Genomic DNA, 27,406 nt, shown 5'->3' with positions numbered 1-27,406 from the left:
GATTCCCGTACCCGGTCACAGCTTACATTCGTGGCTGTGACCGGGTATGTGAACAAGTGCGGCAAGCCAGCGGTTGGCGCTTGGCGAGCTCCACCAGTTACAGAGCCACCGATCCGGAGCGAGCGCTCGTCCGTTGGTGCGAGCTCTAGCGCAAGTACGGCAAACTCGGGCACACTGATTCCCGTACCCGGTCACAGCTTACATTCGTGGCTGTGACCGGGTATGTGAACAAGTGCGGCAAGCCAGCGGTTGGTGTTTGGCGAGCTCCACCAGTTACAGAGCCACCGATCCGGAGCGAGCGCTCGTCCGTTGGTGCGAGCTCTAGCGCAAGTACGGCAAACTCGGGCACACTGATTCCCGTACCCGGTCACAGCCAAGGATGTATACTGTGACCGGGTATGCGGACAAGTGCGGCAAGCTAGCGGTTGGCGCTTGGCGAGCTCCACCAGTTACAGAGCCACCGATCCGGAGCGAGCGCTCGTCCGTTGGTGCGAGCTCTAGCGCAATACGGCAAACTCGGGCACACTGATTCCCATACCCGGTCACTGCTTACATTCGTGGCTGTGACCGGGTATGTGAACAAGTGCGGCAAGCCAGCGGTTGGCGTTTGGCGAGCTCCACCAGTTACAGAGCCACCGATCCGGAGCGAGCGCTCGTCCGTTGGTGCGAGCTCTAGCGCAAGTACGGCAAACTCGGGCACACTGATTCCCGTACCCGGTCACAGCCAAGGATGTATACTGTGACCGGGTATGCGGACAAGTGCGGCAAGCTAGCGGTTGGCGCTTGGCGAGCTCCGCCAGTTACAGAGCCACCGATCCGGAGCGAGCGCTCGTCCGTTGGTGCGAGCTCTAGCGCAAGTACGGCAAAGTCGGGCACACTGATTCCCGTGCCCGGTCACAGCTTACATTCGTGGCTGTGACCGGGTATGTGAACAAGTGCGGCAAGCCAGCGGTTGGCGCTTGGCGAGCTCCACCAGTTACAGAGCCACCGATCCGGAGCGAGCGCTCGTCCGTTGGTGCGCGCTCTAGCGCAAGTACGGCAAACTCGGGCACACTGATTCCCGTACCCGGTCACAGCCAAGGATGTATACTGTGACCGGGTATGCGGAAAAGTGCGGCAAGCTAGCGGTTGGCGCGTGGCGAGCTCCACCAGTTACGCGAGCCCACCTAGACCTCGGTCCTGGGACGCGCCCGCTTGTGCGAGCTCTGACGCGACTACGGCAAACACGACCACACTGATTCCTATGCCCGTTCACAGAATACATTACTGGCTGTGACCGGGCACGCGGACAGGTTGGCGAACAAGCGGTTAGTGCGTGGTGAGCTCCAGGAGCCATAGAGCAAGCGCCCGTGCGAGCTCTAGCGCGACTCATTCCCGGTCACAGAATACATTCGTGGCTGTGGTCAAGTGCGGCAAACGAGCGATGGGCGAGCTCCAGCAGTTACAGAGCCGTCCGTTGGTGCGGCACGAGTACGGCAACGTCACATAGCCTAAGAACGCACCTGGTTCTAACTGCGCAGACGCAACGGGTTCGATAGATATACCTAGTGACTGGTGCGAGATATTGTTAGATTGCATCTGAGTACATGTACAAACATCGCGGTAATGCCCAAGCGACATCGATCTGTGTCTCCCGAACCATCACGTTCCAAGGCAGTAAAGCGGCGCTCCAACTCAGTGGAGCCTCCGCGTAGCCGACGGGGTAGACGAAACGTCCAGCTTTCCGGCCCCCTTCTGGAAATTGCGCAACTGCGACGGCGGCGCAAGAACCAAGCGGACAACGCTCCTGCTCCTGAGCAAACTCCTCCAACCCCGGCTGTTAATGTCGTCGAAAAGCACCCAAACCCCTCGTCGTCAGTAGCACAAGCATCGCCAACGCCACAACCACCAGCAGCTTCTTCTCTGCGAAAGGCTGTTCGCACAAGAGTAACATTTATGGACGACGACGCGCAGCAACAGCAGCAAGAACAACACCCCGGCACATCTTTGCCGCCGATCCCACGTAAAGTTGGGGAGGTTAGCAGGCTTATCCGAAAGGCACCGGGAATCCGGAAGGCTCCGCGTAAGCAACTGCGAAAAGCTTATGTTCCGAAGAAGCGAACGCCCAAGGATATGGCGCCTGTTTACCCGCCAACCAACCGTAAGAAAGGCTCTAACCGACGCTTTCGGCCGGGCACGCTTGCCTTGCGAGAAATTCGTCACTACCAGAGGCAAACCGGCTGGGTCGTATCCAAACGCCCCTTTCAACGAGTGGTGCGCGAAATAATACAGCATTTCAAATCGGACCTTAGGTGTCAATCGTCAGCGCTAGCCGCACTACAAGAAGCAGCAGAAGCATACCTCATCGGCTTCTTCGAGGATTGCAATTTGTGTGCAGTTCACGCAAAGCGCATAACTATCATGCCCAAAGACATGATCCTGGCTCGTCGTATACGCGGAGAATGATTCTGAAATAAATATATCATCTTGAACACTCTTTATTTGTGTCCTATTGTAGTGGCAGTCGAAACGCAGTGGCGAGGTCCAAGCGTTTCGCCAGTTGTTCTAGACAGTACGTATCCAGCGTTGCTTCCGCAACGACTCCCATTGCGGGGAACACGAGTGTTTCTACGCGGCGCTGTAGTCTTTTCAGGTCCTTGGTGTCCAATCCCTGTTGTTCGACGAACGTCGGACAGCACACTAGTTGCGCTAACGCCAATACGTCTTCTATGTCGGGTAGCGCGCTGTCGTCCTCGGCGGCGAGCAATCGCCGGGCCAATGTGGCCGCTCTAGAACGCAGGGCTGCGTTGCGCTCGAGATGCGGCTTGAAGGCTGCGCAGCATCCGTCAAGCGGTGAGGAGGGCGCCGCGCGGTATCGCGAAGGCAGAAATTCGACTGGGACCGCGGGCGGACACAGCGAGGTTGTGGCGCCGATCGAGTGAAGTTTCACTTTGCACAGTACGAGATTGTAATCTAGTGCGGGTAGCAGCATTTTCTCCGCGTCGGCCTCGCACACGGGGAGTCCGTTGAGCGACTCTAGACTGCGGTGAGTCTCGATAACGTGCCGCACGGCGTTCACCAGGGTTCGATACTCGTTGCTCCGTTCCGCGCAAAACACAATGTAGGGCCCCGAGATCTTGAAACGCCGCAGCGTACGTGTACGAGCTAGCCCCTGCGTAAACAGCTGGGCCATTGCCGTGTACGAAAACGTGGGCTTGTGGAGAACGAACGTGCTTGACGAGATGCACGTACGCGTCCACGGTGCCCTCGACAATCAATGCGTTGGACAGACACACGCGCGTGCGCGCGGTCACGATCCCCGATGCGTGATAACAACACGGGGCGCTGATCTCCGACAACGGGAAGACGCGCTGCACCGAAAAGCGGAGCGTGGTGCCTCGTCCATTGCTCACGTCGAAAGTCGAGGTGACGATGGTACCCGAGCGCATGGGGTCTATGAAGACGGCCGAGGCCCACAGGGTGGAAGTGGTCGTGGCGTCTTCGGTAACGGTGTCTAGTGCAGTGAGCGCTTTCGTGATCGCGACGCCGTTGGCCCCAAACGCGATGGCCATTCGACCGATCATGACCAGCGTGTGCAACGGGCTGTGCACCACGACTCGCTTCAGCAAGGGGCCCCTGCCCGAAGCTGCGTACGCGAGCGCGATTGTGGCTAGCGGCGCGGGTGCGGAGCCTGGCAAAGCACGCCACTCGAACTCTTCTAGGGAAGGCGGGCACGCGGCTAGCGCGTTTGCCGGGTCCGTAACGCTCATGACGAGTCTCCGCAATCGCGTCATGCGGCGCAACGTTTCCACGAGCTGCGTTTCGGCAGCGACGGATACGTCGACCACCAGGTGAAACGTGAGCCGCAACTCCTCTGCGTGTAGGGCCACCGCGTCCAACAAACGCAGTACGTGGGCGTGCACGTACGTGTGGTCCGACACTACTATCGAGAGCCGCATGGGCGCCAGGCGTTCGGGGTCATCCGCGACGGCGTCGGCGAACGCGCAGCAAACGCGTTCGGTGGGATCGACGAGCGTGAGCGCCCCGTCGAGCGCCACAGTAGCCAGAGCCCTGCGCGCGGCCTCGTGCGACGCGAACACCACGCCGCGTGTCAGGTGCAAGTTCTCGGTCCGATTGGCGTACTCCTCGGTCACTTCGGCGCCGATGCCCAACGAGATTTCGGCCATGCACCTATCGGTGACGGCCAACGCTAACTTGCACGCTTCCCTGTAACGCGGGTTCCGCAGAGGCGCGTACGGGTTGTCGATGTGCAAAGCGCGCACGCAAGCGTGTTCGGCAAGTGACCTCGCCCCGGATTCGAGGTCGTCCGTGTCCTGGGCCACGTTACTAGTTTCCAGCCGCAACCCGCATCGCTTGCTTAGGCGTAGCCTAAAGAAAGCTAGCGGTGGTTGTGCGTTTTCGAGAAGCGAACAGACACCACGATTAGCTGTACACATTTTCTGAATCTTTATTGACTGTGTTGCGTCACGGCAGCGCCTCGATGACGAGCTTGTGATGAAGGGCCCATCGCAGAATGGCCTCAATGTATTGTTTGCGAGCAGTGCCGCGCTCGCTGCCGTCGCTGGCGGCAGTGGCAGTATGCCGCCGATACACGTAGTCGTCGTCCTCGTCCTCCTCTTCGTCCGTGTCGACGACGATCTTGGCTCCGCCTGGGGCGGCGTCGCCGTTCTGGGACCAGTAATGCTGGCGCGTGTTGCCAATCGAATGGTACTGCACGACGGTGCCGTTCTCGATGTGCACGTGCAGTCGTCGCAGGTTACACATGGGCATGTTGATGAGCAGGGATCCCTTGTACATTTTGCGCGAGATGCCGTTGGGGTTGCGGACGCTCTCGTCCACGACGTGCCGGCGCAGCGTGGTCTGGTCGATCTCGCCGGACGGCAACGTGACGGCCGTGAGAAACACTTCGCCCGTCGACAAGTTGGCTTCGCGCACGAAGCGGCGCAGACGCTCGTTCCCCGCCGCCTGCACTCCTTGCCGCAGGACGTGGTGCTGGCCCCCGCCGGACAACTGCGGTCTCTCTGGGGCGGCCGGTTGGTCGATGGCGCACATGAGGCTGTAGTCTTGCACACACAGCATGAGGCGCCCGTCTTGACCCGCGTAACCGTACGAGTAGCTGCTTGTGCCGATACGACACGCAACGCTGCCGAGTCCGGTCAGGGTGCTGTGAATGTAGGGTGCCACTAGCTGCGTACAGTCGGCCTCTTCTAAGAGCAGGTCTGCTTCCATCTTGGCTGGTGTCGATACCATCGAGACGACAGATTTGCCTTCTCGCTGCATGCGCCTGATGCCGCGTCGAATCACGTTCTCCCTGAACACGGCTTTGTTGATCCGCTGCTGGAGCTCGTGCCGAAAGCTGTCGTCACCGTCCTCGTAAATTCGCACGTGCACCATTGCGTTGGGGACGTCGTGCGAGCGGATCCTGCAGACCCGCCCCAGCGCCTGGAACATTGTGCCGCACTCGTACGTGGGGAAGGCGCCCACTACGTGCATGTGCGACACATTGCGTAACGTGTGGCCTTCGCAGAAGAAATAGTTTGTCACGAGCACGCAGTCGTCGCGCGAGTTGTATTCGTCGCGCACTGCCATGACAAGTGGCGTCGGGTCTTCCGGCTTGATGAAGTACACGTCCAGCTTCCTCCCGCTTTCGGGCATGCAAACGCTGAACGTGCGGTTGGCAATGGTCAGCGAAGAGTCGGGGATCTCTTGCGATCTTCTCCGCTTAGGGCCCCTGCGCCGCCATCGCTGCTTGTTGTCAGCCGACGGTTCGTGGTCCGCCGTGGGCCAGTAACACTGCTGTTGCTGCTCTTTGGATGCAACCGCCGCTCGTCCATTCATGCGTATCACTTGCAATTGAAGCCTCCAGCCCGGCATGCGTTGTCTGCGCACCGCGTTGATCACTTCGCCGCGGAGATCTCTGCCCGCTGCTCGAGCGCGTTGCGTTCGGTTGGGCTTCTTGTGATGCTTTTGCTGTTGCTGCTGCTGCTTCTGTTGCTGCGGCCGCTGCTGATGCCGGCGGTGTGGTTTCTCGCAGTCGCGCAAAGCGTGCAGAATGGCGTCGCGCACGGCATAACGGTACGCCACCACAAAGTGTTTGGTGCCTTCTTCCATTTGCCGTAGCACGCGGGCCACGATGCAAGATGTGCGGCCGCAGTCGTTTCGGCACATGCAATAGGATAGCGGGAAGTCTGCGGACGAAACGTGTGAGCGTAGGTTCACGATGTCCGGCCTCCCCGGCGGCCCTTCGTCGCCTACAATGAGGAGCTGCGAGTCGTACAGCACTCGCAGAAACGTCTCGTCGGGCATCAATAGCCGCCGTGCAAAAAAGGCCATGTTACTGGCGTGGCGCTCCTCTGCAGAGAGCTTGCTCGAGTCCGAAGAAGACCGGAACACGTTCACCCACATGTTGAGCTCCTTTTCGAATCGTGTAAAGAAGGGCGTCGCAGAGGCACACACGAAAATGCAGCGATTGTTCTCGTTCATCGCACGCACCGCCGAGCGGGCCCGCTGCTTGTAGCCGTCCTCGTCCATGTCTTCGTTGTCGATGGACGACATCGGTACCGGCTGCAGCTGCGATCGTGTGGCAGTGTGGTAGCTGCGCGAGATGAGCGTATGGAACTCATCGACGAATACGCCGTACACTTCTTCCGGGTTGGTGGTTGCGTGCAAATTAGTGTGCCGCACAAACTCCTTGCGAGTCATGATGCTTACGACGCGCGTGTAGTCGTTGCGGTGCCGATATCCCTCGTCGAACACGGCGGCGTAATGCTTTGCCGAGTCCGCCTTCAGGGACATCCGTGGCACGATAACTACGACGCGCGTGACGTAGCCGAGGCGCAGCATCCTGCACATTAGCAGCGCTCCTTTGCGGGTCTTGCCTGAGCCGGTGGGGTAGACGAGAAAGAATTGCGAGGCCGACAAGGAGTTCAGCAAGTTCCCCCACAAATTGTCGATATCGTCCATCCCTGGGCTGCGTATAAACTGGCATATCGGCGACAGTGCGCGGAAATTAGAACGCCCCGGGCCGCGGAAAGTGCTCCGCCCGGGCCGCCCTCTACGAGACGCGTCCACACAGAGATACCATATACATCTTTATTCACTGGCGGAGGCCGCAACCTCCATGTATTGTTGTGCTCGGAGCACACACACGCCGTATTGAAAATGCTTCTCGATCTTTATAGTGAAAGGCTGCATCGTTCGGGCCGTGTACAACGCGAGGCCGCTTTGTACACGGCACGTATAGTATTGTCTCCTTTGGTGAGGCGCGTAGAGGCTCTGAGGGTGCGCTCTATAGTCTCGAGTGCCTGCTCCGAAAGTGCCGCACTAGCGATAGCAATAGCCAAGTGCTCCATTCTCTTTTTTGCCGCTCCCGATGGCTGCCGCGAATGGCAAGCGTCAGTTGCGGACACCGGCGGACGTTCGCAACCTTCTCGTGGATGTGTACGATTCGCTTTCCACGGGTAAAAACATTTTGAGCAGCGTCAAGCCGCGCATGAACGTCTCCATGGCGATGGCGCGAAAGATACCCCTAGCGGCCCCCGTTGACACCACCGCGCAGAACACTGCAAAGTACGCCAAGCGCCTGGCCTCGCCGGTGCGTGCCGCGGTGAAGATCAAGAGAGAGGGCGACAGCAAGAAGAAAAAGAAGTCTTCGCTCAAGGGACTCGCCGTACGACGAAACAAGACCACCGCCGTGAGCAAGACAAAGAAGAAGCAGCAGAAGAATAAGAAGTCGCGTTGAATCCTTATTACCAAACAATAAAGATGTTGCCATAATTGTCGTCATTCTTATTTGCACAAAAAACAGCGTGGTTACGTGTGCATTCGCACAGGCGCATTGCTGTGTTTGTGTGGTGTGTGGAGGTCAGCGCAGCATATTCACTGCTATGGCATCCGTGTCTCTGGGCTCTAATCGGTCGCGAAAAGAAGTACGCATAAAGTCGTCTAACGGCCGCTGCACTCGCATCCCTGCATGCGACATTACCCGCACGTGCGATCTCCGAGAACGCGTCGTAGCATGCGTAAAACAACGCAAGCCAGAAAAGAAGTTTGTGGTAAGCAAGGTGCGCTACGCCCGCGACGAGAGCAGCGACGGGAAGTCCTCGTCAGACGACTATGACAACATGGGGAAGCGCAGTGGCGGCAGCACAAAGATTGTGCACCACCACCATCACTCCTCGCGCCGTAGCCACCGGCGGCGGCGGGACCGGCGGCGCAACCGCTCATCTTCGACGACCAGCTCGTCGTCCTCGTCGCGTTCGCGCAGCCCGCACCACTCGTCGGTGTACGCGCCGCCCATGTCGCTCTCCGGGTTCACGTCGCAACTGAGCGCCATCAAGGGCAGTTCCGCCATGGATCCAAATTCTAAGATGGTGCTGGACGGTCTGGTACGCAACGCATTCGGCTCCAACACAGAGACGGTGGTGATGACGTTGCGAGCGCGCGCGCACGAACTCTTGGGTCCGATCGATCCCGAGGCGCTCAACTACTACACGCTCGACGCCTCGGCCATCGACGAATACGGCCGTTACTTGCGGGCGCTCGAGCCGGCCGCGGGCAACGTGTTACAGCAGGCCTCGTTTGCGCTCGACAGCTGCTTTACACACATCGAGCAGGTGCTCGCCGAGTTGAGGCGCATCATGTCCGTGCGCCCAGACAAGGTGCAATCGCTGCTGCAGCCGGCCGGACTCAGCATCTATCGTAATCCCTTTTCGCCGGACGGCGTGTTGACCCAGTTGGAGAAACGCGAGTGGCGCCAAGCAATCATGAACCGCAAACGCAGACCGCCCACCATGCACGAAGAGCGCGAGTACGATAGGCGTCGACGTCGGAGCGACAACAATGGTCTCATATGGTTGCTGGAGCACTTGAGCCGCGTCCCCGAAGGCGTGGCGCCCGCTTACAGCGGCAGCGGCGTCGGACTATCCAATGCCGCGACCAGCATCGAACAAGGACTGCGAACGTGGGGGCGCGTGCTTTCCACGGGTAACGCCGGCAGCGTTCGCGACGAGGAAGAAGCGGGGGATGGGGACGACACGTCTTCGCTGTTCTACGCACCTCCGCGTACGCGCAAACTTCGCTCGGACGAGGAGCCGTCGTCGAAGCAAAGCAACATGACCTCGCTGATATCCAACGTGAAACTTGCTTTCATAACGCCTGGCGAGTCCAAGCCGTTGCCGATCGTGGAACATCTACCCAGTAAACACCAACCCATCTATGAGACGGCTATAAACTGTCTTGCCAAGACAAGCAAGATGCCTGATAGATGTCTCAGTAGACCTCTGAGATGGCTACTAAACATATATAATATGTCTCGACAAGATATGCAAGACATTGCCAGATGTCTTGATATTTCTTGTAGTGATCTTGTAGCTCAGCTAATGCACCCACTTTTTTAGGCTACAAGACGTCTTGCAAGATATCTCCTAGAAATCTGGAAGACAAATAACATACTAAACGGAAGTCAGTCTAGCAGATAGCTATAAGGCATCTTGTCGAAGATAAACAAGTCACCTTATAGACATCTGAAGTGGCACCCAAGACAGCTGATAGAAATTTAAAAGATGCATTGACAACATATGAAAGATGTTTTTATACATCTTGGTACATCTTGTAGCTGCCTTCTAGCTCAGCTAATGCACCCACTTTTTTAAAGCTACAAGACGTCTTGCAAGTCATCATCTAGAAATCATTAAAATAGATTCTGAATGTCTAAAATGAGCTCTAGAATCTCCTGCAATGCTCTAAATTATTTATTCCCTGCTATTTCTTGCAAAACTGTCTGAAATGCTTATGTATTTGCAGAGGTTTTCAACACCAGTGCCAGACATAAAATATAGTCTCATCAGATGCTACTACAACTAAAGCTGCATTGCCGTCACACACCCACAGTGCTCTTTCACACATTCAGTTATGATGCAAGCTAAACTGATGTACAATTGTAAATCAATAATTCTCACGCACTACAACTGTTGTCTAGTAATGAGAACTGTATGTTTTTTATTACAAAGCGTGCCACATTTCACTGTTAATGGCCATCAGGTGCTCTTTGGAAAGTTTGGTAGTACCTGCACCCTATGCTAGAAAATGACATGAGTAAACTACAGAACTCTTTAATTTCCTCAGCATTATACATTGCAAATAGGCAACTTAAACAATCTCACGCATGTTAAAAGCAAGGAAAGCCACAAGCAACAGTATGCAAATGACAAAATGTGGTTCTCTGAAGTCTAATATTGTACCAAGGAAGAAAACACCAGAAAGAGCCAACTCATGAACACATGACATGAAAAGAATGATGCACATTGTTATTCATTCTCACAGATATTAAAACTGCGAACAGTAAGTGAGATCTGTACACATTCTTTGTTACAAAACATGCCACACTGCACGGTGGACAGCCATCATTGGGTGCTCTTTGGAAGATTCGGCAATAACTGCAAAAGGTGCTAGGAAACAAAATGTGTAAATCATATATTTGATTTTTTTCAACAATGCACAACGAAGTTAAAAGCACAGAAACTAGACACTACAAGTGGTATGAAAATGACAAAATAATAATGCAGTTCTGTCCAAGCTTAAAATGATCTCTTTACAAAAACAATGAAAACATCCATACTCCAAACAAGAACAGGAAATGACTAGAAATAAATAGGGATAGGTATGCAAAAGTGTAAAAAACTGGTTGAGTGGTTAAACGAACTATCTGCATAATGTTTGTACAAAATAAAACAAAGCAACAAATTCAAATGAAAAAGCTTCAGTATACAGAAAAAGGTGCTTTCACAAAGGACCATCATCACCAGTGTTGCATTTCATAATACTGCATGCACATAATACTATATGTGCATGCATGTCACCAACTGAATGCTGGTCATACATACATCTTGTAGAAACTGTATAAACACTTGAGCATTAGGCACGACATCAAATCCATTAAAAAATCTACACTGCAAAAAAAGAAGCCAAGACTGCTTCACTGCTGCTGTTCCTGTTAACATGACTAGAATGCACTGAAAAAAAAAATGCAATGGCTGCATGCCTGTCATAATTACGTTCTACTATCATAACTAAAAAGCACTAAGGAAAAGGTAGCAGGTAAGGGTCGTACATCACTCTACAAGAAAAACAAGAAGGCACCATAAGGAAAAAAAAAGGAAGGAGCAAAAGGTTTGCATCCCTGTTATTGTACATACCAACCACTATATTCTATCTCAAAAGCTGTTTGCAGCACTACAAAAGATAAGGGCAGCATGAACCAGCCATGATGGCACAAACTGCCCTTACCTTTTGGAGTGCAGCAAACAGCTTTCGAGAAGTACAGAAGGCACAGCAAAAAAAAAAAAAAAATAATAATAAAATAAAATTCAGTGTTGCACACGGTGCTACTCTTCACATTCTGCTGGTATAAAATGAAGGAAGTTAACTGCGGAGATAGTTGGTTTTCAGAAACAAAAAAGGTATTTAGCATAACACAGACACACACAAGAAAGAAGACACCACGTGTACTTACTACAACTGTTTATTTAGGGGCAAGCAGTCGATGCATAGCTTTCACTGCTGATGTGCACATGTACAAGGCAACAGGAAAACAGCACCAATCTTATCAAAGCAGGTATGAGAAATATCTGTTCAGCCTCAAAGAAAAACTGAAGCGTCGCTGACACAGCTCGAACCTGTTTAATGTATAGATGGTATCCTCTGCTCCCTGAAAGCTTGGTCAGCAGAGCCATCACATAAGCTATGAAAGCAAACAGGTCAGCTGTCAAAGAGACATGGCCAGCATTTCGTAAAGTGCATAAAATTCTACTGTCATGTAGAAAAATCTTATTTTGCACAGGCAGGATTCTGCGTGAATGGCCAACTTTGGGAACATGCAAAAGACATTAACAATGAAGGTGAGCGACTTGTCTTGCACCATAGGGTTTGCACCAATTGTGAAAACTGTGGGTAACGGCTCATGAAACACTAGAAGCCCTTCATATAAAAAAGCAGGTTACAGCTGTGTCAGCAGCAAATTGGTTTTTCTTATCAGACTGAAGAAAAATTTCTCACACATAGTTTGACAAAATTGGTGCTGTTTCCATGTTGCCTTGCACCCGTGTGCATCACCTGAGTAGGCTATGTATATCGGCTGCTTTCCGCTGGACAGTTGTAAGTGGTGGTGGTGTCCTCTGTCTTGTGTGTGACTGTGTTATGCTAAATAGCCTGTTATTATGCATGGAGAAAAGGCATTGAAAAAAAAAACCAAACAAGGTCTAAATACCACTGCCAACATTCTGGCATGAAAGCATTGTAAAATGAGGGAGCTGGCATGGATTGTGCATCTGTTATTCTGTACAACCCCTAAAGGGCAGAGAAAATTGAAAAAAAAAAATAAAGAAAAGAAAACTTCTGGGGCTATCAGATCCACTGCAGTCAGTTACAAATTAAGAATGAAGGGGCGAATATCCCTCAAAGGAGGCTTTTCTGCCAATCAGATCGTTCTCAACACTGGTACCACTCCAGCCCTTGTCCACAGCTAACTAGGCTGGGCAGCTTTTTCTTTATTGGTACTGAACACCAGCTGCACTGCCTCTTTTTTGTCACCTACTGCCATGAAAGGGGGAATTCCTTTGTGGCTCAATTGATTGAGAGGCTCCTCTCTGTCAATTGTTGGAGGCCTACCTTTGAAAAATTACAAAGCTTCAAACTTGAGTTGTAACTGAGCACTGAAGGTGCCTTGATCCCAGCTGCTTGCTATTGTGGCACTGTTCATAGTGGATGTGCAGCGCCTTTAGATGTGGACTTGGTCTTTGTCACAAGGCAAACACCAACCACTCTTTTGTGACGTCGGCAAAACTAAGTTTCATTGGTGTTGAAGGCTTTCCATGTCACACCTGCCAGGATTAAAATCAAAAGCACGATTTAGATATATGAGCTCCCAAACAGAAGGAAAAAGTCCCACTGTTGGCAACTCTACGTTTTTGGCAGTCAAACCATACCTGTGTATTCAGTCAGTAGCCCGCGACTGCCCAGTGAGATGTCAGTCCCGTGGCCCTCATCACTAAGTTGTGTTTGCAGCACAGACAGGAAAGGATAGTTGCTAGGCAGCCGTGGAGGTGGTGGCAACCTGCAAGGTGTTCCAATGCTTTAACGATTTCTTGTGAAGTTTAATAAAGCAAATCACTGACTACAAAACACTGGCACAAATTCCACTATGGGATGAGAATTTAACCTCAAAATATGTCACATAAGGTTGAGAGTACTGAGTACACAATAGAAATATGTTTAACCAAGACACGCACTAGCAGCACAAAATAATGCTGAATATAATATATGTATATTAATAACTCCTTGATGACCTCGAGAGCTAAAACATTTCCTTGTCTTCACCAACAGACACACCTGAAGAGAACCACCGTTTTCCTGATTTATACATTCCTTTTTTTTTATCGAGAGTCACTTTCTATGCTGGGTAAGGTTTCTGCCTCTGAGTTTGCCAAGTGTTTCATTCGACATATGTAGAGAAGAAATAAATCTATGTATCATGTATCTATGTATGGATGCATTACCTATGTATGTATCTATGCATGTATATATGTAAGTACCTATGTATATATACATCACCAGTTTTTCCTAGCACAAATGAAAGCAATATTTTAAACAGTGAGCATGCACCCAGAGCAAAAAAAAAAAAAAGAATGCATAGCTCACTTGCTTGAGCTGTTTGGTAAGTGTTTTGCTTACATGAAAATTCGCGCAGACACAAAAAAACAAGAGCACCAAACACAGACACAACAGCACAATGTGAAAAAATGCATTAAATTAAATGAAGGCATTTCACCTTTGATGCCAAACACCTTCACTTCGGGAGGAGTCCATATGCTATCAAGAGGTTTGTGTGGAGTCACAGCTTTGTTGTTGAGGACAGCCAGAAGGCATACACTGAACCCATATTATAACATGGCTACATTCTATACGCCTTAAAAGTAAGTTAAGATTCAGTACTCTCTTTTCTTTTCCCAGTTCTGGACAGGAAGAGTCTATTGGCCCTGAAGCAAGAAAACAAATGAAATTGATATGTTTTCGTGTATTAATAATAGTCTTTTCGTTATACGAGGTCCCTCAGAAAGATTTGATTTCGACTTCCTTCTGTACCAATTGAACTGAAGCTTAATTTCTTAAAACATTTCCGCCAATAAAAAAAAAAAAAAAAAAAAACCTGAGGACCAAAGCAAATAGAGCACCAGCACATCACACAGCATGCAGTTCAGGAACTTAAAAAGAACTAAATTGTGCTTTCTGACTATATGAAAATGTAAAATCACTTAATCACTGAATATATACGGACTATAGTATTGTTGTGGCAATGTAATGCCTGACTGTAAACATTTTATGAACTATTAAAATTAAATCACTGCAGAATGTTTGTACGCCATTCCTATCTCGCCATGTGTTTCAACTTGTGCCTGTGAACAGGCCGAGAGTATTTTGCTAGCAGTTGGGAGAGTCGCTGTGGCCAGAATGCACCTTACCCTCCCCTCTAAGGCGGCTTACTGAGATCGTTCTTTTTCTTTTTCGCAACCGCGGCATAACTTAGCGCGTATAGAGCTCTGCAGGCTGCCATAAGCAATGCACGGCTTCCACTCGACGGTGCGTATTTTCTGTATCTTGCTGCAGAGTGAAGGCCACACTAAGCATGCAGACTTTCGTGCTCAGTTGTGTTTCCTGGGAAAGTGTTAGAACCAGCGGCAATCAACGAAAGACGTCGGATCGCCAAGCTCATTTTGAAGAATCACATCGCGAGGTTCCGCCGCCAATGGCAGTTCACGAAACGCGGCGAGTGGAATTACAAGCGCAAAACCTTCCTGCATGCACACAACTATAGATGCGCCATAAAACACCGCCTTTCGTACTGACTAAACGGTCCGCGCGCGCTTGCCCATACAGCCTGCGCCGGCGGATGCACACAACGGTCCTTGCAGCATTTTTATCGGAAAAAGAAAACACTCAGTCACTTTACTGCTCCATTAAGTGACACATTTAGAAGAACCAATTTCTTACTCACCCAGCGAAGCTTGCCTTGCAGCCAGAAGTAGCAGCCGCTGTGCGGGATACATTTTCAACGCAGTCACAAACCAACGGCCTAACGTGCAGACACGACTAGACACGACGAAATGGCCGGGGCCCGGCGGCCGAGCAGCGCATTGATACAATAACTTTAAAAACAATAAAAATCTGAAATATATTTCATAAAACAAGCTATAAAAGAAATGTAACTGTTGCTTATGCCGTATTTGTTTCAAAACGGTAAACACATCCTGCGTCTTGTGTAATTATTTTGGTGAACTATTTTCTATCTCGCTGTAAAGAGGAGTGGTGCAAAAAGGCCACGACGCGCGAAGTTTGGGAATGGCGGGTCGTGCATAGCTGGCGTTCCGTATTAACATCGGCGCAGCAAATCGTTCCTCTGTGCGAACTACTGGCTTTTATCTCACACGGATACATAGCTAGCTTACTGTGTCGTAGTGAACACTCGGAGTTTGGAGTCTTCCGGCGGGCTGGACTGCGCCCAGCGAGGTCGAACACAGATGTGGCTATGGGCTGCACCAATTAAATGATGCAGAAATGAAGGTGTCAGCGACTTTTGTACATTATGTTCAGATACCCATCGCCTAAACAGCATTTCTTGGTGCCATATTGGCCCTGCATGCTGGAAACAGCCCAGATTGCATGCTTAATTCAAAAGCGCAGGCACTTTGGATACAGTAGTTTGCAAGCTGAAAAATTGCTAGAACAAACCCTCGACAATTTATACTTGGAGTATGCAGAACAGTGTCGTCCAGTGAAATTGTGTGCATATTGCACTACAGGCGCATATGTGACCATGAAACGTCTTGTGAGGAAGTATGGTAGACTTCTGAAGCAGAACTCTAGAAGACATCTTGCGTAAGCCAGCTAATAACTGTCTTGCGTAGCTGAAGCACGGCCGCTCAATGGAGGCGCACTTGGGTGCGGCCCGTCGCGTCGCCCAGAAGAGCCGTATTGCGCCTAGTTCTCATCGCCACCTCTGCGGCGCCACCGCTCCGGGACGAGTCCGGGCGGAGAACTGCGCACAGCGGCCGTGGCTGTGCTTTCGTTTCGGCGTCTGCGTGGTCGGCGCTTGCTCAATTTAGGATTATAAGCGGCGTTTCACACATTATGTGATGCTATGTGCAAGTTTGCTATTGATAAGGTGATAGCGGCAAGTCATCATCACTAGGCTTTTCCAAGTCATTCGTGGTCTTCCGTTTACAAAGAGAATGAGGCAGTCGTGTGCTTCGCTGAGTGCGCACCCATTTAGTTGCGTTTCAACCACTGTAATAACGTATTAGATATTGCAATCTTGAAATCGGGACATGGTCTGGGGCCATTTATTCAGCGTGCACTTCTCTGGAAACTTACAATTCAGGACGTAGCGTTCAACATTATTGTTCAGCTTGTTCCTCCGTTTTCACTGGAAATAATATTCAAGTGGGCACCATCACCAAAACATACTAGCTAACACACAAACTGTTGCAAAAGAAACAACACAAGACAGCCAGTTCAACGACACGCCCGCAGGCTCAGGCAATTTTTTTTCTCGTTTGATTACGAAGCCGCGTGATGCACAGAAGACACGCAAGCTTATTTTACAAGCTAAGAACTTTTCTCGAAAAAGGTTTATGTGCAAGCGTGATTTTTTCCACTGTCTGATTAATGTTGCCTGTCCAGTTGGTCAGCAGTGGTCGCATTAGATTAGTTAGGTCCTTACTGTGACTGCGGTCTTCTCTCTCGCAAATCAACTCCGGAAATTGCACAGAATAAGGAAGAAGGGATGAAACTAACATATTGCATAGCTTGCTGCTTCTTATGAACTGTGGGCACTTCATCACCTTGCTAACAAAGGTGCATGGTGATTTTCAGATACCTTAGGCGTCCATCATCAAGAATTTTGATAAGTCCAGGGTTTTGCAGGAATCACAAGGCACAAAGTTAATAAATGGATGGGGGCTAATAAAATAAAATTATTGACACTCTAAAGTAAGCACTAGAAGTTATTTAAACTTTGGTATATATAAATAATGAAAACACGGGCAGGCACTGAAAAAAGAATAAATAAAAATGTTTCATGAGATTCTGTAAAACTATTCGTATACTTTCTCTTCAAATGGACGTGCAAGGTAACCAGCCAAGCATGCAATCGGTGCTAACTCTATGTCAGCTGCTGGTTCACACCACACATGAATGAATCCAAGCTGACTCGAAAACTCTCGCAGCAGACGTGATATGGCAGTTGGCAAGGCACTTTCATAATCACGAATACCAAGTTTTATAGCTGCCTATTGTTGATAGGTGCATTTGCAGACTGATGCTTGCAAGATGCCAACCTACACAAAGCATGGCAAAATGTGTATAATCTCAGTCGATATATATATATATATATTTTTTTTTTTTTGCTAGTGGTACCTTCAGTATTTTCTCCGAGGTGAAAACTGCAGCCCTTGCGTCAACTTTGTCGTTCCCGCCTTCGAATTGCCTTAGGCTGCTAAAAAGCGATACTATAGACCCGCTCTCAGAGCCTGCTTTAGGGCGTATCGGAAGCTGAAAATAAGATTCGGGTAAATGCAATGCACTAGTAAGGCGCACAGAAGACATTGTTGTAAGATACTTGATGTGATCAAGAAGGTCCTTAATTTGCGCCGCTGTGGATCTGGTTGTCATGATTGTCACTTCGTACGTTTGTTTGGTTAGCCTTTGCATCGACGTGCCTCCTTGGACCTGAATGTCTTCGATATGGCAAAGTCCAACTCAAACCAAGAGAGTCGCTCGTCATCTAACAAATAGAGCGGCTCCTCTTGGTGTCTCCATGGCTTCACTTATGCGATGTTGGGCAAGGCATACCATTTTGATACCATCATAAAAGTGATCGTGGCGCAGCTACCTTGAAACACACATGCTTCGGGATGACACGGGGGGTTGTCCAGGAGGAAATGAAGTGTAGCTATAACAAGTGGGGAAAATAAAGCTATTGACCTGCGCACATTACTTTTTTCAAGGTTGTTTGGCTCAACATGAGCCCGCGTGAGTAACTAACTTGTAATGTTGGCAGTTCGGGAACACGGAGGGGACAGCTGAAGGAAGCAGGATCTTCAGTTTTATGTTCTTCCTGTAATCGTCATCTATGAAGTGCAGTGAGTATACCAGTGACTTATCACTCGGCTCCCACCGGCTTCCTTTTCCGTCCTAGCCCTCCCGAGATATGTTTTTCAGCCATTCTGCTCGACGTTGTGAACCGCACGGGAACTCATGGTAACCGATCTTTTCTTGCTTTCGTGGCGCACAGCGGCACACAGCAGTTGCCTGGCATGGTGCTGCATACGCTTAGGACGCTGTTGACACAGGTACTCATGACACGCATGCAGAACTATAAGAACCACGCGGTTATGCTGAGTAGTCAAAACGATAACACGCGCCAACCCAGCCAGCGCGCTCCTTCCGCGTTGTCTGCTCGCCCGTGCCCAGCGTGCCGGCGGCGCTTTGTCCTGGAGTGGTGGCGCCCCCGCGGAGAATGACGGCGGAAACTGTAACTTCTCTCAATACGCGCTTCCCCAGCCATTGAGGCGTGACGCGACGGGCCGCACCAAGTGCGCCTCCATTGAGCGGCCGTGGCTGAAGACATAAAAATTCTTCACAAGACAGATTCCAGACATCTTGCCGATGATGTCTTCTAGACTAGCACCAAGCGACGTCTTGTAGATATCTTTGATAGCTCAAGATATATGTGACCAATATAGACATATCAAGACAGCTACAAGATATTCTGTGCTCAGTGGGTAAGCGCGATGTATCGACTGGATCGCGCATTGTGTATAGATACCATTGTTGAGATAGGCAAAGAACAACTGGACAAGTTCGAGGCTGCGATCAAAACAACAGACACCGCCTTACCAATCTTGAATGCACACCGCGTCAACATAGGCGCTTTGTTGGAACCTTACTCGTCTCGCGCCCCCCGCGTGCGTTCCTTGTTCGAACGTTACAAACAGCTCGTGTCCGACGTGAAGACGATGGCCGTTAACATACTACAGAAGGCCATAGACGAACTCAGCGATTCTGTTAAGGACATGTACACGTCCAAAGAGGCGTTGAAGCTGGCCATGGGGTGGTATCAACGTGCGCTCGAATACCGCACGTTCATCGACACGATGCACCCCGAAATATCCTACCCGCGCGCTGCGTTGAACAAACTCATGGACAAGATAAACACGGACAAGGTACAATTAGACACGAGTGCGGCAATTACTGTCAACGAGAGTGCCCCCAAGCCGTTCGCAGAAGACACAGAGTACGCCCGTTACAACGAGACGATATTAGACACAAAGCCCAAGCTTTACCGCGCAAAGATGATGTCGCCGATTTCCAAATATTACTACCCAACCTCTAAAGTGATGCCGGTTTCACAGTCGTTGACCAAGCTGCAGCAGTACGCCCTTAGAGCGGTCAACGTAGGTTTGGAAGAGTACATGCAAATTCGCAAAGATAGGCTACAAGAATTGAGGGAGGCGCAAACATTTATCAACGTGGCCGGCATCGGGCGCGAATACAGCTTCCTCAGCGAGGAGCTCTGTTACGTGTTCCCCCCACAGCCACATTTTGCACCGTCGCATCTGGATGGCAAGGAACGACTTGAACCCTTCTTCGCCGGTATTCGCTCCGGTAGAATATGTGCCACAGACGTAGATGCCACACTGACGGCGATCAAACGTCGCTAGTGGAACTGTTGAAGGGCCGAAATGCACAGACAACCAACGAACCTAAAGAGGAAGTTACAAGAGAGATGTGCTGTCTCTTTGGCGTACTTGACGCCAAACACCCGGCAGAGAATTTGTCGGACCAACACCTGATTCGCATCAACAAGTTCGTACAAGAGATAGAATAAAGAAATATGTTTGTTGCATTTGCGTTGTATTCTTTTAGCCGTCGCAGGGCAAAATGACGCGTCACAGGCTATACACTTGGCCTCCGCCCGGTACCGGTGCCGCGTCGGGTGGTGGCTGCGTGGAGGCGAACTTTACGAATACGCCCATGCCTACCGTAATCTACTATCCCAATACTTTGCCGGCTTCCACCAACATTTACAGTCATTACGGTGGCCGTCCGTCACTGGGAGGCGGGACCGCGCAGGGCTGTCGCAGTCATTCCTTGGCAGCAGCCGTAGCTTCCGCTGTTGCCGCCCGAAAAGAGAGTGGTTCGTCTTCTACCCTCGCCTCGCTCCGCCAGCACTTTTGTGGGCTGTGCGAAATATTGCGAAGAAATAAGGAACGCATTGCAGTCGGTGCCCTAGTCGTGTCCACGTTCATATCTGTGGTGACGTACATTTACCATTACTTTGTCGGGTAATGAGTTACGCGAAAGACCAGTCAGCCTCGGAATCAAAACATGAGGAGATTGCGGTGAACATGCGAGGACGATACTTTATTAGTTTCGAAGCCGAAGTTTCTGGCGACGGAGAAGAGCACCGGGACGAAGCAGGCGATGACGATGATCCGTACGGGTTGCACGACAAGCGCCCCAAGCGTTGGCGTCGGATGTATCGCATAGACGACGAAGAGGACGAGGACGAGGAGGAACCGGCTAGGCGCGACGACTCACCAGCCAAGCGTTGGCGCGACGAGGACAACGTGGAAAGTCCACCGGCCAAGCGTTGGCGCGACGAGGACGACGTGGAAAGTCCACCGGCCAAGCGTTGGCGCGACGAGGACGACGTGGAAAGTCCACCGGCCAAGCGTTGGCGCGACGAGGACGCTGCCGAGCTTTCCGACTGGAGCACGGAGGACGAAGAATTTGTCGTGCCCGATGACTACCTGAGCTACGAATCGGACGCGTCGGCTTCGACCGAATCTACGGCCTCGTTCACGCCGTCTTCCTTGAGTAGTAGTAGTAGTAGTAGCAGCAGTAGCTCATCCTCTTCGGACGAGGAATATGATCGCCGTTGTACCAAGTGCCGCAAGCATGCGCGCAAGTGCCGCAAGCTCAAGAAGAAGAAGAGGAGGAGGGCGAGCTGTCGCGGCAAGTCATATGGGCAGCAGAGGACGTCGGCGGCGAAAATCGTTGGCTGTGCGAATGTGGTGCATGCGCCAGATTCGCTTGTGTGTCATTCGCGACCAGTCGTAGACGACTTTGAATCTGAAGCACGCGAAGTACATGGTCAGGAGGTAGCTAAACAGCAAAGCGGGACTGAAAAGGGCAACGATGGTATAGCCGCACGTACGCATGTCGGACATGTTGCAGTCATTGACAGTAAGCACGACTCCGTAAGTGACAAATCCGTCCACGATGGGGACGGACATGATCACGGTCGAGACCACGCTCGAGTATACCAAGATGTGGCTCCAGCGAAGATATTTCGAAAGAAGAAGCAGCGTCGTCGGTCTCTCAAGAAGCCACACACAGTTGTTCAACCCGAACACAGCGAGTCGGAAACTGATGAGCCCCAAAACAAGGCGCCGACGCCAACGCGATCCCTCGACGAAGGTTAGCTGCTGGAGCCGGTCGTCGATGACGCGTCTAAGCCACATGGTCCACGGGCAGTGATCCGCTCCTGTACAGCGTGAAGACTACGTCGTGTGCCGTGGGCACGGTGTTCTTGTCTGGCCACTCGAGAAAGATACGGTCGTAGGGCGTGTCGGATGCGACTAGGTGGCGCACAGTGTACTTGGCTGTCACGAGCGACTTGACCTGATAATAGCGCTGCTCTTTGTAATCTACAACAGTGTTTGGCTCTCCGTAATTGTTGCCGTAAAACGTGGCGACGCCGTTATCCCACGCCACTACTCTCTGGTCCCAGACCAATATTCGTCGCAGGCGAGAGGAGGACTGGTAGACGCGCACCTCGGTCAGGTTTGCGTTGGTAACTGTCTGAACTGCGCTGACAAAACCTCGGCCCGCAAGAGCACTGCCGGCAGCTATACCTCCGAGCAGAGAGAGTACGAGCGCAGCCATGGCCACCGGTGGAGACGAAACTATCGGGCGCAGCACTCAGGGAATCACTCTTACCGAGCTGGCGAAAAAGTTGCAGGGAGCCGGGACGACGACCACGTGCAGTAATGCGTAGTTGCAGTTCAATCTGATTTTACCCATCGAAATGAGCGACGGCGAAAACAGCCTCACCGTGCCCCAGATCGGAAAATTCATTGCCCAGAACGAGGGCCCTCTCGGCTTGGCCTATGACGTCCTAAAGCACGTTCGCATTCACCAGTGGGGCGTGACCACTTTCAAGGACGGCACGAAGGTAATGAGAATGGTAGCTTCGGTGGACGTGGACGCAATTGGTGCGGCGACCGACTGCCTACACAAGGTGTAATAGTATTTATGATTTGGTACAACCACGCGATTGCCGCCGCGGTAATGGTGGATGTCAAACGAGTTACGTGTACGCAATACCTCGCCGCGCCAGACCAACCGACCCTCGTGTGGTTGTGCGAGCGCTCTGCCCGGGTGGTGTACGACCCGGACTGGAAGGGGGCTTACACCGTGCCTGCCTTTGCCCGCAACGTGGACGCCATCGACGTGGCCGGCGAGCCGCTGGCCCGCGGATTAGGCGGAGTGCAGCTGCGGATGTACGCCGACCCCGTCAAGCGGCTCTACACGTTCTTCCCCGTCAAGGAGAACGAGCACCACACGTACGTGTGGTGGGCTCGCCACGCACGTGTGTCTGGTCCGTCGGACCTCTACGTGCCCGAGAACAACTGCGCCGACCCGAGCAAGATGCGGCAGCGTAACGCCCGTATTGCGAGGCGTAGCAAGATTGCCATGATCGCCATGAACGTGTCCGCTAAGCGTTGCTAATAAAGAATATGAGGGCCACTCATTGTTTGAATCATTCTTTATTTACAATTACTCTTTGTCGGTCGCACTGTGCTTGCGGAGCCGCGCCATTACGAGCTGAGCGTCGCTTTTCCGACGACTAGCTTTGGCGCCTCCGCCAGCGACCATCGGGATGTATTCGTACTTGCTAGTGTCGATAACGTGCGGAGCACTGAGCACCTCGTAGTCGGAGGAGGAAACTTTGTCCGGCTGCTTGGCCGTCGTTGCTGCTCCGGTAGCGACGACAGCGGGGGGGTTTCCAAACACCTCGTCGTCGTCATCGTCGTCATCGCTGAAACTCGCCGCAGCAACGGCGGCCACGCGTTCGGCCTCGACGTCGTCGTCGGCTTCGTTGTCGCTGGACAAGGGAGACGACTCGTCGCTTGAGAAACACGTCGAGGTGGACGGCAGGGGCTTCTTTTGCATGGTCCGCTGCTGTGGCGGCTTCGGCTTTGCTTGCGATGGGTTTGGATGAGCGGGGGCAGCCGACGACGGCGGCGGCGGTATTACTTGTGGCGGAGGTTGGTCTTCGATCGACATCGGCAAGTCGTATGCCGTCGGCGTTGTGGCAGCCTCGGAGCTTGGGGCGGCTTTCTTTTTCGGAGCTGCGCGCTGGCGCTTGACAGGCGCATCGGCGCCGGCTGCGTCCGTTTTTCGACGCGGGGCCCTGGGCGCTCTCGGGGCCCTGGGCGGCTTGGGCGCTTGCTGTACCTGTCCGTCGGCAGCGGGCATGGTCCCGTGTTTGTGGTAGTGACTTATGAATGCATCCACGTCTTGAGACGACACGTTGGGGTCGGTCGCCTTGACGTAGACCGCTTCGAGGAACGCGTGCAGTGGAGTGCTCATGTCGCCGTCTGACAGCCTCGCGACCAAGGCCTGTCGTTTTATGGCCGAGTGGGTTGCGCAGCTGGTATCACGAGATCTCCTCCTCCCGTTATTCAAACAGCACGCACGTGTCGAGCGGCGGAGCGTGTGTTGTGTTTGCAATGTAGTCGAAATCGGAAATCTTGCCTTGTATGGCGCGCGGCAAAATGGGCTTTTCGATGGGCTGCGCGTTTCGCCCGAGCCGCTGACACAGCGGGTCTAACTGGAAGGTCGGGGTGCGAGCCACAACTAGGTCGACGCCGCCGGTGCGCGTAATGTCGTCGTAAGGAGAGAGCCGGGTATCCAGCACCACGTTGTTAAGCGTCGAATAGGTACGCAAGCGACGCTAGCCCGTCGCCGTTCTGTCCGTGTTCATGCCACGGTTGATGAGCAGTGCGCAGATCGTGTATTGCATCGTGCTGGACAGTGCGCGGCCGTAGCGCAGTCGGTCCACCATGTGTAAATGCCGGCTCAACAGCGAGACCAAAGCCCGTCGGCACATGCGTTCGCTGTTTGCTTGGTCTAGCATCTTTATGACGTCGCGGAATACCTCTCGTTCTGTCTCTGCGCGACTCACCGTGAGAATGTCTTCGATGGGGTGCGTGGTCAGGAGTCTCTTCTGCTTGGCTTGCTCCAGCTTGCACTTGAGCGGGCCTTCGGGCATGAAGCGGGAGTATTCAAATTTCCGCTCAACATCGAGCGGACAATCGATGTCCTCGACGACGTCGCACGTAAACACGGGGAGCGAGCCGGCGCCCAGGCCAGGGCCTCTCCGGCGGCCGCGCGGCTTGTATTTGTCCGGTGGCGGCGACGATTGCCTGGGCGGCGGCGCGGGAAGAAACATGTCTTCCCCTTCGTAGCAATCTTCCAAATAGTTTCCCCGCTTGCACGGGGAAGAGCTGGGCCATTTGCACTCCGGGTCTTCATCCGCCGGCCGCTGCTCCTTCTTGCTCTTGCGCGGAGCAAGGAAGCCGAGGGGATTCCTGGCACACTTTACGTGCAGGGCCTCGAGCCCGAGTTGCCGTTGCTTGACGCACCCCGTGCACTCGATGCGAGCGTGCAGCCGAGCGCCTCGCGTCAAACGCGTCGGCACCGCGGTGCGAGTCATCTTCATGGCGCGGATGTTGCTCCAGTAATCCTGGACGGCGCGTTGTCGAGCTGTCTGCCTGTCTACGTTGTCCATCTCTTCCTGCAGCAACGTTGCTTTGACCTGGCGTTCCGCTTCCTTTAGGCGGCACCCCTCGCGTAAGTGCTCCCGCATGAGAAGCGCCATGAGTTCGGACGTCAATTCGATGTGTCGTACCTGCTTGCGGAGTTCTGCCATGAGTTGTATGCGGGGCTGGCGTGGCAGTTCGTACGGGTACGGATCTAAGTTGGCACGTTGTATGTTTAGGTCTATGAGATCCAGAACGACACGGCGGTACACGTACTCTTGCGGGGGTACGATCATGTATGTAAAGTACTGGTCGTTCAGTTGCTGTTCCAGGGGACGCAACTCCTCCGTTTCCACGGGGTCTCCCGGCGCGTTCATGAAGCGCGCATCGAACATAAAGTGCGGTACGTAGTAGTCGTAAATGATCTCGCGCCGGCCTTCGGGCACGCAGCTCTCGTAGCACGCTTCGCCCCACCAATTTTCGATGAGCGCTTGGCGCCACCACTGCGGTTCGCGGGCTTCGCATACGAGAGCGTTGCTGGTCATGCGGGCAGCTATTTGTTCGTTCGAGTACAACACCTTGAACACCTCGAACAAGGCGTCTTTCTGGAACGCGTAACGCTTCCACTGCTCGTTCATTCTCAGCGAGGCCATGTGGTCGTTGATGCGACGGTCCATGTCCGCCAGCATGGCCTCGTTCATGTTGTATTTGGCAACGAGGCGCGAAAAGTGCTCTTCGCCGCGTTGCGCCTCGGCCGTGGCTGCCGCGATGTGAGCTTCCATGGCGGCTAGTTGCTCGCGAGGTTGCTGGAGCAAATATTCCAGTTCCCCGGGGGGACGGAACGGAGAAATGTTGTACAGGTCAATGTCGCGTTGTATACGCTGCATTAGATTGTAATATGCTTGTATCTGTGCGTGGATGGCATTGCTCTGGACATCTTGTTGAGCGCGAAACTGTTCCAGAATCGAGCGATACGTTCCCAGATTTGCCGCAGCCTGCTCCCTGGTCGAAGCCATCTCGCGCATTACGGACAGCGTGACGTCCTCCTCGCGCGCTTGCATTTCGCGGAGCCGCTGCAGAGCTTGCCCGTAAGCGTCGCGAACGCGTAGACGATGCGCGAGCAGATGCGGCGCTTCCGCTGCCATTTCTGGTGCCGCCGACGCTTCCTCTTCCTCGCTCTCGCTGCTCTCGAGAGGGTCCCCTCGTCGTTCTGCGTCGGCTCTACGGCGTTCTCGCTCGAGCGCCTTGGCTATCACGTGTACAGCGAGCTGCGGACTCCTGTCAATCTCTCGTTGATCCGGTCGCGCTGCATTAAGGACGTCGGAAACTGCGTAACCGGTCATGGCGCTCTCCTAGGGCCGCAGCGACGTCGGTTCGTCCATGGAAACATCGTCCGGCCACGGTCCTCGCATGTCCGCTGCATCTCCGCCTAGGGCTTCGATGAGCCCGGCGCCCCGGATGCGCTCCTCTGCGTCCCACGGCCTGGTCGACGGCCGAATGTAGCCTTCGCCAAACACGGTGCCCGTTACAGTAGTCGTCCCGGCTGACGGCGGCGGCGCGGCGCCCGTCGTCGAGTTGGGCGGATCGATGGCAGGTACAGCTACCGGTAGCTGTGTCGTGGGTGGGGTGGCCGTCCACCTCATTTCTTCCGTGTCGTTGGGCACTATTAGCAACGTTGCGCCCACCGGCAAGGCACCGGTAAGGTAGGCAGTGGAAATTCGCCTGTCGGTGGGCATGCGATTCGCGTACACGATGAGCCTCTGCTGCTGCAACATGGAGACTCGCGTCGGCGGTTGGGTAACACAAGGCTGGCGCAAATTGATGTGCTGAACGCGCGTCAGGCGGTGTCGGCGGTGACCGCGCCTGAGATTTATCAAATCCCTGACGAGGTGCGTAACGTAGCGACTGTTGGGGTTCAGTCTAACCGCCACTCGTCTATCGTAGTCGTCTTCCTGCTCGCTTTCCGAGCTTTCCTCTAACGCCTGCGTAATGTTGGTCAACTGTGCGTGCTGCTGCGGGTCGGTAATCGACCCGAGCTGCGTGAATTCCGCGTAGGAGTACTCTAAGGATGTCTTGCGCTCGTAATCCAATTCGCGACTCAGCGCGTCTTCCACCAACGTTTTCAAATCGGGCGGCATCGTCGCGCCCCCGACTAAAGTAATGGCATCGATGTTGTGGAGCCAGGCGCGGACAGCGAGCATGACACCTATGAGACGCAATGCGCGTAGTCGATTGAAGACGATGTTTCTCTTCATGTGCCGGATTCGCATGCGGAGCTGGTGAATCATCCCGTTGATCGCTATGCTCGTATCGCTAGGAATGGGCGCATTCATCGTTTGGATCTCTTCCGCCAAGCTGTGCGCACGCCTGCGGAAAGCATCCAGATCGTCGTAGAATATGGGCACGTTGTCGAATTGCAAAGCAATTCGGTTGAACGCAACCATGCGCTCTGCATTCGTCCGCCCATTTACGATGGTGTTCTCTGGCGTCGCGTCGAGGCGCGACCACAAGTCTTGTAT

At 52.9% G+C, this 27,406-nt stretch overlaps 1 long non-coding RNA gene across 1 annotated transcript; it reads right to left on the bottom strand.

The window, feature by feature from the left end:
• Nucleotides 1-11,906: 11,906 nt before the first annotated feature.
• On the bottom strand, nucleotides 11,907-15,160 carry LOC146177181 (uncharacterized). Its single transcript, XR_014701270.1, has 3 exons — nucleotides 15,050-15,160; nucleotides 12,984-13,111; nucleotides 11,907-12,878 (listed from the first exon to the last, which is right to left on the bottom strand). It is a non-coding gene; the product is annotated as an uncharacterized LOC146177181 (long non-coding RNA).
• Nucleotides 15,161-27,406: the final 12,246 nt, after the last annotated feature.

The sequence above is a fragment of the Amblyomma maculatum genome, chromosome 10 (genome assembly GCF_055883805.1).
Source record: "Amblyomma maculatum isolate TAMU_Amacu chromosome 10, ASM5588380v1, whole genome shotgun sequence".
NCBI lineage: Eukaryota > Metazoa > Arthropoda > Arachnida > Ixodida > Ixodidae > Amblyomma > Amblyomma maculatum.
Note: the sequence above shows the minus strand (reverse complement) of the source record. Positions and strands in the feature narration are given on the sequence as shown.